Here is a 12781-nt window from a genome sequence, read left to right as displayed (position 1 = left end):
ACATACATCTCCTCCTCTTCTAGGATCTAAGAATGTGAGCATGCAAGTTTGTTCCTTACACACAGTTCTTCTAGGAATTTTATATTTTGGTATGGCCGTAGAAAATAGGCATGGTGTGTCTGCGGGATTACCTTTCCTTATGGTCTTGATATGGCCTTGCTGAAGGTTAACTTGGCATTTTGGCTATATGTTTTGGGGCGGATGTTAGTCCTGTTATCTTAGACATTGTTCTTTTCTCCAAGCAAATATCAACAAGAAATTGTTTTTCCATTGATTATGAAAGTGAGCTGTATGCTTAGGATCATGCTGTTGATAATAACATATATCTCAGTGACTACAGGTTATGCTTGTGTTTGGTGACCTGAGAGGGTTTGAACAGACACTTTCTCTGTGGTGATCAATGTCAGATACCACAGCAATAGCAATCACAGGAATTTCGTACCAGTCAAAACCTGTATAGGAGATATATGAGCATGGACAGAGAAAGAGAGGAAGAACAATTGTTGAAGAGGCTAAGCATGTGTGAGACAGAGGAAGACAGTGAGAGACAGTAAGAGAGAGAGAGAGGGGGTGGAGATAGGGGGGGTGAAGTGGAAAAGAGGACACTGTGATATTAAAGCAGATATCTTGATTGACAGAAATAAGGAAACCAAATAGAGAGAATTTGAGTGAGAAACTGAGAAGCTAGGAGAGTCACTGCAAGTCAATTTCAGAGAGAAAGTGAAGAAGCGAAATAGAGAAAGAGTACATAAGAAGTCCATTCATCTAATGTGGATGAGAATCTTATATGATATTTGAATCGGTTCTCATCGAAGGCAGAGAAGGACTAATAGGTGTAGTATGTTATGATTATGGAGGGTGCTCCTATTGTGGCCAAAGCTATTAAGATTCTGATGGTTTCCATGGGAAGAGTAAGGCCTGATTTTCTCTGTCATATCCGGCTGAACTGAGATTTACTTATTTTTGTAGACAACTTCCATTAAGCCATGTTAGTGGTCTCATTCTGTTGTGTACCTCGTGCCAATTTCTTTGGATGGCTCTCAAGTGATGTACATACTACTGTAGTTTTCGGGATCAGATATTGGCTTCGTCCCATCTTAAGAACTTTGTTGCATGGTAACCTCCAGGAATTCGGTGATAGAATTGGGAAACTTCTGTCCTCAAACAGTTCCTTGGAGGAAAAATATCTCTGATATGGATTGTGAGAGCAAATTTGTAGAGGACGGAAGGAGTGCTGAGAGAGCCCAAGTGTTCAATAAATTATGAACTAACCACAATGCATCACAGACTCCATGATTTGCAAGGAATCCAATAAAGTGGGGGAATGTGCTATTTGCCTTACTTTCAGGGACAGAGTCCCTGTCTCATACTGGACAAGGATGGCTTGCAGAGGAACTGAGTATGGAACATCAGATGAAGTTGGAAGAAGCCTTACATCGCCTGCCCTGAAGTCATCAGTTGAAGCTCTCTTGCCTGAGGATACCTGAAGTGAAAGGTAAGAAACACTTGACTTTCCAAAGGAACTCAAAGTGCTCAGGTGTTGATGGAGCTCACAGGAGTTCCCAACTTTGTATCATGATCCTTTGGGACCTGGTTCAGGCTCACTGCCTGTGGCTACTCCTGTGATTGGAGAATAGGCCCATTGGTTCGTGGTAAAGGATGTGAATGTCTTGAATTCTGTTCTCTCACCAAACCTGATCTATTTTGAGTATACTAAGTGTCATGGCAGGGGGTACACCAGCGTGCTTGGATCGATGATGATTTCCAATAAAACATTCCTTGGAAAGCTGAACAAAATGAGTGAATACTCAATACCGCCACTATCATCGTGACTGACGTCCAGCACCTGGGATCACAAATGTCACTGGGGGACTCACATGGCCTCCATTCATCTTGCGAGAATTGGATCCAGTGAGAGATCCTTCAGAATGTTCTTTGCTTGCCTAAATCACCAGAAATCATGGCCTAAATCATGGCTTCACCTTTTGCTCTAATGATAACATGCTTTCCGGTTGAGGAGATCATTGTCAGTATCTTGGAAGTTAGCCCTACCAACTCCATCAGCAATAATGTACTCCATCAACAATAATGTAGGTTGTAAGTCAAATGTAAGTTTAGCGGGGGCAGCATAGTTCAACAATGTACACTGGAATGTCAGGAAATGTGTTTCTGTCCGTGTCTGAAGCCTTCGCATGAATGATAACCCTTCTGTTTCATAAAACAGAGATACTGAACGGGAAGGTTACAGGCGACTTGTGGAATGAGGCAGTAGCAATTCTCAGGAACTATGGGAATGTGGACTCTTCCTGTGTGAAAACAAAGCTCTGTTTTCTTGGAAGACTGATTGTGGCCCTGGCAATTAGGTTGGAAAGAGAGCCTTGGAATTTAAAAGGTTGGCATGTAGCCTTCTTGTCGGTGGATTCTAGAAGTGCATGCTTTCATATGTCCCAGGATTCATACCACCTTCATGGATATATGGAGAACACCAATTTTAATCCTAGTTTCTATGTTTATTGTTGGGACATTTTTTGTCAGTCTATCCGGGTAGTTTGCCAGCAGTTCTTATGGAATGACTGTAACAAATATGGTCTGGATATACATCTCCTCGTCTTCTAGGATCTAAGAATGTGAGCATGCAAGTTTGTTTCTTACACACAGTCCTTCTAGGAATTTTATATTTTGGTATGTCCGTAGAAGATAGGCATGGAGTGTCTATGGGTTTATCTTTCCTTATGGTTTTGATGTGGCCTTGCTGAAGGTTAACTCGGCATTTTGGCTATGTGTTTTGGGGCTGATGGTAGTCCTGTTATCTTAGACATTGTTCTTTTCTCCAAGCAAATATCAACAAGAAATTGTGTTTCCATTTGATTATGAAAGTGAGCTGTATGCTTAGGATCATTCTCTTGATAATAACATATATCTCAGGGACTACAGGTTATGCTTGTGTTTGGTGACCTGAGAGGGTTTGAACAGACACTTTCTCTGTGGTGATCAATATCAGATACCACAGCAATAGCACTCACAGGAATTTCGTTCCAGTCAAAACCTGTATAGGAGATATATGAGCATGGAGAGAAATAGAGAAAGAACAATTGTTGAAGAGGGTAAGCATGTGTGAGACAGAGGAAGACTGTAAGAGACAGTAAGAGAGAGAGAGAGAGGGGGCGAAGGGAGGGGGAGGGGTGAAATGGAAAAGAGGACAATGTGATATTAAAGCAGATATCTTGATTGACAGAAATAAGGAAACCAAATAGAGAGAATGTGAGTGAGAAACTGAGAAGCTAGGAGAGTCACTGCAAGTCAATTTCAGAGAGAAAGTGAAGAAGCGAGATAGAGAAAGAGTACATAAGAAGTCCATTCATCTAATGTGGATGAGAATCTTATATGATATTTGAATCGGTTCTCATCGAAGGCAGAGTAGGACTAATAGGTGTAGTATGTTATAATTATGGAGGGTGCTCCAATTGTGGCCAAAGCTATTAAGATTCTGGTGGTTTCCATGGGACTGTAAGGCCTGATTTTCTCTGTCATATCTGGCTGAACTGAGATTTACTTATTTTTGTAGACAACTTACATTAAGCCATGTTAGTGGTCTCATTCTGTTGTGTACCTCGTGCCAATTTCTTTGGATGGTTCTCAAGTAATGTACATACTACTGTAGTTTTCGGGATCAGATATTGGATTCGTCCCATCTTAAGAACTTTGTTGCATTGTAACCTCCTGGAATTCGGTGATAGAATTGGGAAAATTATGTCCCCAAACAGTTCCTTGGAGGAAAAATATCTCTGATATGGTTTGTGAGGGCAAATTTCTAGAAGACGGAAGGAGTGCTGAGAGAGACCAAGTGTTCCATAAATTAAGAACTAACAAGAGTGCATCACAGTCTCCATGATTTGCAAGGAATCCAACAAAGTGGGGGAATGTGCTATTTGCTTTACTTTCAGGGACAGAGTCCCTGTCTCATACTGGACAAGGACGGCTTGCAGAGGAACTGAGTATGGAACATCAGATGAAGTTGGAAGAAGCCTAACTTCGCCTGCCCTGATGTCATCAGTTGAAGCTCACTTGCCTGAGGATACCTGAAGTGAAAGGTAAGAAACACTTGACTTTCCAAAGGAACTCAAAGTGCTCAGGTGTTGATGGAGCTCCCAGGAGTTCCCAACCTTGAATCATGATCTTTTGGGACATGGTTCAGGCTCACTGCCTGTGGCTACTCCTGTGATTGGAGAATAGGCCCATTGGTTCGTGGTAAAGAATGTGAATGTCTTGAATTCTGTTCGCTCACCAAACCTGATCTATTTTGAGTATACTAAGTGTCATGGCAGGGGGTACACCAGCGTGCTTGGATCGATGATGATTTCCAATAAAACATTCCTTGGAAAGCTGAACAAAATGAGTGAAAACTCAATACCGCCACTATCATCGTGACTGAGGTCCAGCACCTAGGATCACAAATGTCACTGAGGGACTCACATGGCCTCCATTCATCTTGCGAGACTTGGATCCAGTGAGAGAGCCTTCAGAATGTTCTTTGCTTGCCTAAATCACCAGAAATCATGGCCTAAATCAAGGCTTCACCTTTTGCTCTAATGATAACATGCTTTCCGGTTGAGGAGATCATTGTCAGTATCTTGGAAGTTAGCCCTACCAACTCCATCAGCAATAATGTATAGTAGGTTGTGAGGCAAATGTAAGTTTAGCGGGGGAAGCATAGTTCAACAATGTACACTGGAATGTCAGGAAATGTGTTTCTGTCCGTGTCTGAAGCCTTCGCATGAATGATAACCCTTCTGTTTCATAAAACAGAGATATAGAACGGGAAGGTTACAGGCAACACGTGGAATGAGGCAGTAGCAATTCTCAGGAACTATGGGAATGTCGACTCTTCCTGTGTGAAAACAAAGCTCTGTTTTCTTGAAAGACTGATTGTGGCCATGGCAATTAGGTTGGAAAGAGAGCCTTGGATTTTTAAAGTTGGCATGTAGCCTTCTTGTCGGTGGATTCTAGAAGTGCATGCTTTCAAATGTCCCAGGATTCGTACCACCTTTATGTATGTATGGAGAACACCCATTTTAATCCTAGTTTCTATGTTTATTGTTGGGACATTTTTTGTCAGTCTATCCGGGTAGTTTCCCAGCAGACCTTATGGATAGACTGTACCAAAATGGTCTGGACATACATCTCCTCCTCTTCTAGGATCTAAGAATGTGAGCATGCAAGTTTGTTCCTTACACACAGTTCTTCTAGGAATTTTATATTTTGGTATGGCCGTAGAAAATAGGCATGGTGTGTCTGCGGGATTACCTTTCCTTATGGTCTTGATATGGCCTTGCTGAAGGTTAACTTGGCATTTTGGCTATATGTTTTGGGGCGGATGTTAGTCCTGTTATCTTAGACATTGTTCTTTTCTCCAAGCAAATATCAACAAGAAATTGTTTTTCCATTGATTATGAAAGTGAGCTGTATGCTTAGGATCATGCTGTTGATAATAACATATATCTCAGTGACTACAGGTTATGCTTGTGTTTGGTGACCTGAGAGGGTTTGAACAGACACTTTCTCTGTGGTGATCAATGTCAGATACCACAGCAATAGCAATCACAGGAATTTCGTACCAGTCAAAACCTGTATAGGAGATATATGAGCATGGACAGAGAAAGAGAGGAAGAACAATTGTTGAAGAGGCTAAGCATGTGTGAGACAGAGGAAGACAGTGAGAGACAGTAAGAGAGAGAGAGAGGGGGTGGAGATAGGGGGGGTGAAGTGGAAAAGAGGACACTGTGATATTAAAGCAGATATCTTGATTGACAGAAATAAGGAAACCAAATAGAGAGAATTTGAGTGAGAAACTGAGAAGCTAGGAGAGTCACTGCAAGTCAATTTCAGAGAGAAAGTGAAGAAGCGAAATAGAGAAAGAGTACATAAGAAGTCCATTCATCTAATGTGGATGAGAATCTTATATGATATTTGAATCGGTTCTCATCGAAGGCAGAGAAGGACTAATAGGTGTAGTATGTTATGATTATGGAGGGTGCTCCTATTGTGGCCAAAGCTATTAAGATTCTGATGGTTTCCATGGGAAGAGTAAGGCCTGATTTTCTCTGTCATATCCGGCTGAACTGAGATTTACTTATTTTTGTAGACAACTTCCATTAAGCCATGTTAGTGGTCTCATTCTGTTGTGTACCTCGTGCCAATTTCTTTGGATGGCTCTCAAGTGATGTACATACTACTGTAGTTTTCGGGATCAGATATTGGCTTCGTCCCATCTTAAGAACTTTGTTGCATGGTAACCTCCAGGAATTCGGTGATAGAATTGGGAAACTTCTGTCCTCAAACAGTTCCTTGGAGGAAAAATATCTCTGATATGGATTGTGAGAGCAAATTTGTAGAGGACGGAAGGAGTGCTGAGAGAGCCCAAGTGTTCAATAAATTATGAACTAACCACAATGCATCACAGACTCCATGATTTGCAAGGAATCCAATAAAGTGGGGGAATGTGCTATTTGCCTTACTTTCAGGGACAGAGTCCCTGTCTCATACTGGACAAGGACGGCTTGCAGAGGAACTGAGTATGGAACATCAGATGAAGTTGGAAGAAGCCTTACATCGCCTGCCCTGAAGTCATCAGTTGAAGCTCTCTTGCCTGAGGATACCTGAAGTGAAAGGTAAGAAACACTTGACTTTCCAAAGGAACTCAAAGTGCTCAGGTGTTGATGGAGCTCACAGGAGTTCCCAACTTTGTATCATGATCCTTTGGGACCTGGTTCAGGCTCACTGCCTGTGGCTACTCCTGTGATTGGAGAATAGGCCCATTGGTTCGTGGTAAAGGATGTGAATGTCTTGAATTCTGTTCTCTCACCAAACCTGATCTATTTTGAGTATACTAAGTGTCATGGCAGGGGGTACACCAGCGTGCTTGGATCGATGATGATTTCCAATAAAACATTCCTTGGAAAGCTGAACAAAATGAGTGAATACTCAATACCGCCACTATCATCGTGACTGACGTCCAGCACCTGGGATCACAAATGTCACTGGGGGACTCACATGGCCTCCATTCATCTTGCGAGAATTGGATCCAGTGAGAGATCCTTCAGAATGTTCTTTGCTTGCCTAAATCACCAGAAATCATGGCCTAAATCATGGCTTCACCTTTTGCTCTAATGATAACATGCTTTCCGGTTGAGGAGATCATTGTCAGTATCTTGGAAGTTAGCCCTACCAACTCCATCAGCAATAATGTACTCCATCAACAATAATGTAGGTTGTAAGTCAAATGTAAGTTTAGCGGGGGCAGCATAGTTCAACAATGTACACTGGAATGTCAGGAAATGTGTTTCTGTCCGTGTCTGAAGGCTTCGCATGAATGATAACCCTTCTGTTTCATAAAACAGAGATACTGAATGGGAAGGTTACAGGCGACTTGTGGAATGAGGCAGTAGCAATTCTCAGGAACTATGGGAATGTGGACTCTTCCTGTGTGAAAACAAAGCTCTGTTTTCTTGGAAGACTGATTGTGGCCCTGGCAATTAGGTTGGAAAGAGAGCCTTGGAATTTAAAAGGTTGGCATGTAGCCTTCTTGTCGGTGGATTCTAGAAGTGCATGCTTTCATATGTCCCAGGATTCATACCACCTTCATGGATGTATGGAGAACACCAATTTTAATCCTAGTTTCTATGTTTATTGTTGGGACATTTTTTGTCAGTCTATCCGGGTAGTTTGCCAGCAGTTCTTATGGAATGACTGTAACAAATATGGTCTGGATATACATCTCCTCGTCTTCTAGGATCTAAGAATGTGAGCATGCAAGTTTGTTTCTTACACACAGTCCTTCTAGGAATTTTATATTTTGGTATGTCCGTAGAAGATAGGCATGGAGTGTCTGTGGGTTTATCTTTCCTTATGGTTTTGATGTGGCCTTGCTGAAGGTTAACTTGGCTTTTTGGCTATGTGTTTTGGGGCTGATGGTAAGTCCTGTAATCTAGACATTGTTCATTTCTCCAAGCAAATATCAACAAGAAATTGTGTTTCCAATTGATTATGAAAATGAGCTGTATGCTTAGGATCATGCTGTTGATAATAACATATATCTCAGTGACTACAGGTTATGCTTGTGTTTGGTGACCTGAGAGGGTTTGAACAGACACTTTCCCTGTGGTGATCAATGTCAGATACCACAGCAATAGCACTAACATGAATTTAGTACCAGTCAAACCTGAATAGGAGATATATGAGCATGGACAGAGAAAGAGGAAAGAACAATTTCTGAAGAGGCTAAGCATGTGTGAGACAGAGGAAGACAGTGAGAGACAGAAAGAGACAGGTAGAGAGAGAGAGATAAATAGAGAGAGAGAGAGAGAGAGAGAGAGAGAGAGTGAGAGGGGGGTGAAGTGGAGAAGAGGACACTGTGATATTAAAGCACCTATCTAGATTGACAGAAATTAGGAAACCAAATAGAAAAATGTGAGTGAGAAACTGAGAAGCAGGGAGAGTCACTGCAAGACAATTTCAGAGAGAATGAGAAGAAGTGAGATAGACAGAGTACTTAAGTAGTCCATTCATCTATAGTGGATGGGAATCTTATATGATATGTGAATCGGATCTCATCGAAGGCAGAGTAGGACTAATAGGTGTAGTATGTCATGATTATGGAGGGTGCTCCGACTGTGGCCAAGGCTATTAAGATTCTGATGGTTTCCTTGGGAAGAGTAAGGCCTGATTATCTCTGGATATCCAGCTGAACTAAGATTTACTTAATTTGTAGGCAACTTCCTTTGAGCCTTGTTAGTAGTCTCATTCTGTCGTGTACCTTGTGCCAATTTCTTTGGATGGTTCTCAAGTGTTGTACATACTACTGTAGTTTTCGGGATCAGATATTGGATTCGTCCCATTTTAAGAACTTTGTTGCATGGTAACCTCAAGGAATTCGGTGATAGAATTGGGAAACTTATGTCCCAAAACAGTTCCTTGGAGGAAAAATACTTCTGATATGGATTGTGAGGGCAAAGTTCTAGAGGAGGGAAGGAGTGCTGAGAGAGCCCACGTGGTAGGTAAATTATGAACTATCCACAATGCATCACAGTCTCCATGATTTGCAAGGAATCCAATATAGTGGGAGAATGAGCTATTTGCTTTAGTTTCAGGGACAGAGTCCATGTCTCATACCGGACAAGGACGGCTTGCAGAGGAACTCAGTAAGGAACATCAGATGAAGTTGGATGAAGCCTATCATTGCCTGCCCTGAAGTCATCAGTTGAAGCTCTCTTGCCTGAGGATACCTGAAGTGAAAGGTAAGAAACACTTGAATTTCCAAAGGAACTCAAAGTGCTCAGGTGTTGATGGAGCTCGCAGGAGTTCCCAACATTGAATCATGATCCTTTGGGACCTGGTTCAGTCTCATTGCCTGTGGCTACTCCTGTGATTGTAGAATAGTCCCATTGGTTCGTGGTAAAGGATGTGAAAGTCTTGATTTCTGTTCGATCGCCAAACCTGATCTATTTTGAGAACACTAAGTGTCATGGCAGGGGGTACACCAGCATTCTTGGATCGATGATGATTTCCAATAAAACATTCCTTGGAAAGCTGAACAAAATGCGTGTAAACTCAATACTGCCACTATCATCGTTAGTGAGGTCCAGCACCTGGGGTCACAAATGTCACTGAGGGACTCACATGGCCTCCATTCAACTTGTGAGACTTGGATCCAGTGAGAGAGCCTTCAGAACGTTCTTTGCTTGCCTACATCACCAGAAATCATGGCCTAAATCAAGGCTTCACATTTTTCTGTAGTCATAACATGCTTTCGGTTTGAGGATATCATTGTCAGTATCTTGGAAGTTAGCCCTACCAACTCCAACCAGCAATAATGTACAGTAGGCTGTGAGGCAAATGTAAGTTTAGCGGGGGCCGCATAGTTCCACAATGTACACTGGAATGTCAGGAAATGTGTTTCTGTCCCTGTCTGAAGCCTTCGCATGAATGATAACCCTTCTATTTCATAAAACAGAGATACATAACGGGAAGGTTACAGGCGACTTGTGGAATGAGGCAGTAGCAATTCTCAGGAACTATGGGAATGTGGACTCTTCCTGTGTGAAAACAAAGGTCTGTTTTCTTTAAAGACTGATTGTGGCCATGGCAATTAGGTTGGAAAGAGAGCCTTGGAATTTAAAGGGTTGGCATGTAACCTTCTTGTCGGTGGCTTCTAGAAGTTAATGCTTTCTAATGTCCCAGGATTCATACCACCTTCATGCATGTATTTAGAACACCCATTTTAATCCTAGTTTCAATGTTTATTGTTGGGACATTTTTTGTCATTCTAACCAGCTAGTTGGTCAGCAGTTCTTATGGATTGACTGTACCAAAGATGGTCTGGACATACATCTCGTCCTCTTCTAGGTTCTACGAATGTGAGCATGCAAGTTTGTTTCTTACACACAGGCCTTCTCGGAATTTTATATTTTGCTATGGATGTACAAGATAGGCATGGAGTGTCTGTGGGATTATCTTTCCTTATGGTTTTGATGTGGCCTTGCTGAAGGTTAACTTGGCTTTTTGGCTATGTGTTTTGGGGCTGATGGTAAGTCCTGTAATCTAGACATTGTTCATTTCTCCAAGCAAATATCAACAAGAAATTGTGTTTCCAATTGATTATGAAAATGAGCTGTATGCTTAGGATCATGCTGTTGATAATAACATATATCTCAGTGACTACAGGTTATGCTTGTGTTTGGTGACCTGAGAGGGTTTGAACAGACACTTTCCCTGTGGTGATCAATGTCAGATACCACAGCAATAGCACTAACATGAATTTAGTACCAGTCAAACCTGAATAGGAGATATATGAGCATGGACAGAGAAAGAGGAAAGAACAATTTCTGAAGAGGCTAAGCATGTGTGAGACAGAGGAAGACAGTGAGAGACAGAAAGAGACAGGTAGAGAGAGAGAGATAAATAGAGAGAGAGAGAGAGAGAGAGAGAGAGAGAGAGAGAGAGAGAGAGTGAGAGGGGGGTGAAGTGGAGAAGAGGACACTGTGATATTAAAGCACCTATCTAGATTGACAGAAATTAGGAAACCAAATAGAAAAATGTGAGTGAGAAACTGAGAAGCAGGGAGAGTCACTGCAAGACAATTTCAGAGAGAATGAGAAGAAGTGAGATAGACAGAGTACTTAAGTAGTCCATTCATCTATAGTGGATGGGAATCTTATATGATATGTGAATCGGATCTCATCGAAGGCAGAGTAGGACTAATAGGTGTAGTATGTCATGATTATGGAGGGTGCTCCGACTGTGGCCAAGGCTATTAAGATTCTGATGGTTTCCTTGGGAAGAGTAAGGCCTGATTATCTCTGGATATCCAGCTGAACTAAGATTTACTTAATTTGTAGGCAACTTCCTTTGAGCCTTGTTAGTAGTCTCATTCTGTCGTGTACCTTGTGCCAATTTCTTTGGATGGTTCTCAAGTGTTGTACATACTACTGTAGTTTTCGGGATCAGATATTGGATTCGTCCCATTTTAAGAACTTTGTTGCATGGTAACCTCAAGGAATTCGGTGATAGAATTGGGAAACTTATGTCCCAAAACAGTTCCTTGGAGGAAAAATACTTCTGATATGGATTGTGAGGGCAAAGTTCTAGAGGAGGGAAGGAGTGCTGAGAGAGCCCACGTGGTAGGTAAATTATGAACTATCCACAATGCATCACAGTCTCCATGATTTGCAAGGAATCCAATATAGTGGGAGAATGAGCTATTTGCTTTAGTTTCAGGGACAGAGTCCATGTCTCATACCGGACAAGGACGGCTTGCAGAGGAACTCAGTAAGGAACATCAGATGAAGTTGGATGAAGCCTATCATTGCCTGCCCTGAAGTCATCAGTTGAAGCTCTCTTGCCTGAGGATACCTGAAGTGAAAGGTAAGAAACACTTGAATTTCCAAAGGAACTCAAAGTGCTCAGGTGTTGATGGAGCTCGCAGGAGTTCCCAACATTGAATCATGATCCTTTGGGACCTGGTTCAGTCTCATTGCCTGTGGCTACTCCTGTGATTGTAGAATAGTCCCATTGGTTCGTGGTAAAGGATGTGAAAGTCTTGATTTCTGTTCGATCGCCAAACCTGATCTATTTTGAGAACACTAAGTGTCATGGCAGGGGGTACACCAGCATTCTTGGATCGATGATGATTTCCAATAAAACATTCCTTGGAAAGCTGAACAAAATGCGTGTAAACTCAATACTGCCACTATCATCGTTAGTGAGGTCCAGCACCTGGGGTCACAAATGTCACTGAGGGACTCACATGGCCTCCATTCAACTTGTGAGACTTGGATCCAGTGAGAGAGCCTTCAGAACGTTCTTTGCTTGCCTACATCACCAGAAATCATGGCCTAAATCAAGGCTTCACATTTTTCTGTAGTCATAACATGCTTTCGGTTTGAGGATATCATTGTCAGTATCTTGGAAGTTAGCCCTACCAACTCCAACCAGCAATAATGTACAGTAGGCTGTGAGGCAAATGTAAGTTTAGCGGGGGCCGCATAGTTCCACAATGTACACTGGAATGTCAGGAAATGTGTTTCTGTCCCTGTCTGAAGCCTTCGCATGAATGATAACCCTTCTATTTCATAAAACAGAGATACATAACGGGAAGGTTACAGGCGACTTGTGGAATGAGGCAGTAGCAATTCTCAGGAACTATGGGAATGTGGACTCTTCCTGTGTGAAAACAAAGGTCTGTTTTCTTTAAAGACTGATTGTGGCCATGGCAATTAGGTTGGAA

The 12781-nt window shown here is 42.0% G+C and overlaps 5 non-coding genes across 5 annotated transcripts; all 5 read left to right on the top strand.

Annotated features, from left to right (window-relative positions):
* The first annotated feature begins 1748 nt into the window (after nucleotides 1–1748).
* On the top strand, nucleotides 1749–1841 carry LOC120100330 (small nucleolar RNA SNORD116). Its single transcript, XR_005500101.2, has one exon. It is a non-coding gene; the product is annotated as a small nucleolar RNA SNORD116 (small nucleolar RNA).
* Nucleotides 1842–4344: 2503 nt separating this feature from the next.
* On the top strand, nucleotides 4345–4437 carry LOC120100315 (small nucleolar RNA SNORD116). The gene has a single exon (XR_005500088.2). It is a non-coding gene; the product is annotated as a small nucleolar RNA SNORD116 (small nucleolar RNA).
* Nucleotides 4438–6921: 2484 nt separating this feature from the next.
* LOC120100326 (small nucleolar RNA SNORD116) lies at nucleotides 6922–7014 on the top strand. The gene has a single exon (XR_005500098.2). It is a non-coding gene; the product is annotated as a small nucleolar RNA SNORD116 (small nucleolar RNA).
* Nucleotides 7015–9546: 2532 nt separating this feature from the next.
* LOC134485538 (small nucleolar RNA SNORD116) lies at nucleotides 9547–9639 on the top strand. The gene has a single exon (XR_010063576.1). It is a non-coding gene; the product is annotated as a small nucleolar RNA SNORD116 (small nucleolar RNA).
* Nucleotides 9640–12172: 2533 nt separating this feature from the next.
* Nucleotides 12173–12265, top strand: LOC134485537 (small nucleolar RNA SNORD116). Its single transcript, XR_010063575.1, has one exon. It is a non-coding gene; the product is annotated as a small nucleolar RNA SNORD116 (small nucleolar RNA).
* The last annotated feature ends 516 nt before the right edge of the window (nucleotides 12266–12781 follow it).

Source organism: Rattus norvegicus, chromosome 1 (genome assembly GCF_036323735.1).
Source record: "Rattus norvegicus strain BN/NHsdMcwi chromosome 1, GRCr8, whole genome shotgun sequence".
In the NCBI taxonomy this organism is placed as follows: domain Eukaryota; kingdom Metazoa; phylum Chordata; class Mammalia; order Rodentia; family Muridae; genus Rattus; species Rattus norvegicus.
This window is presented reverse-complemented; position numbering and strand designations above follow the sequence as displayed.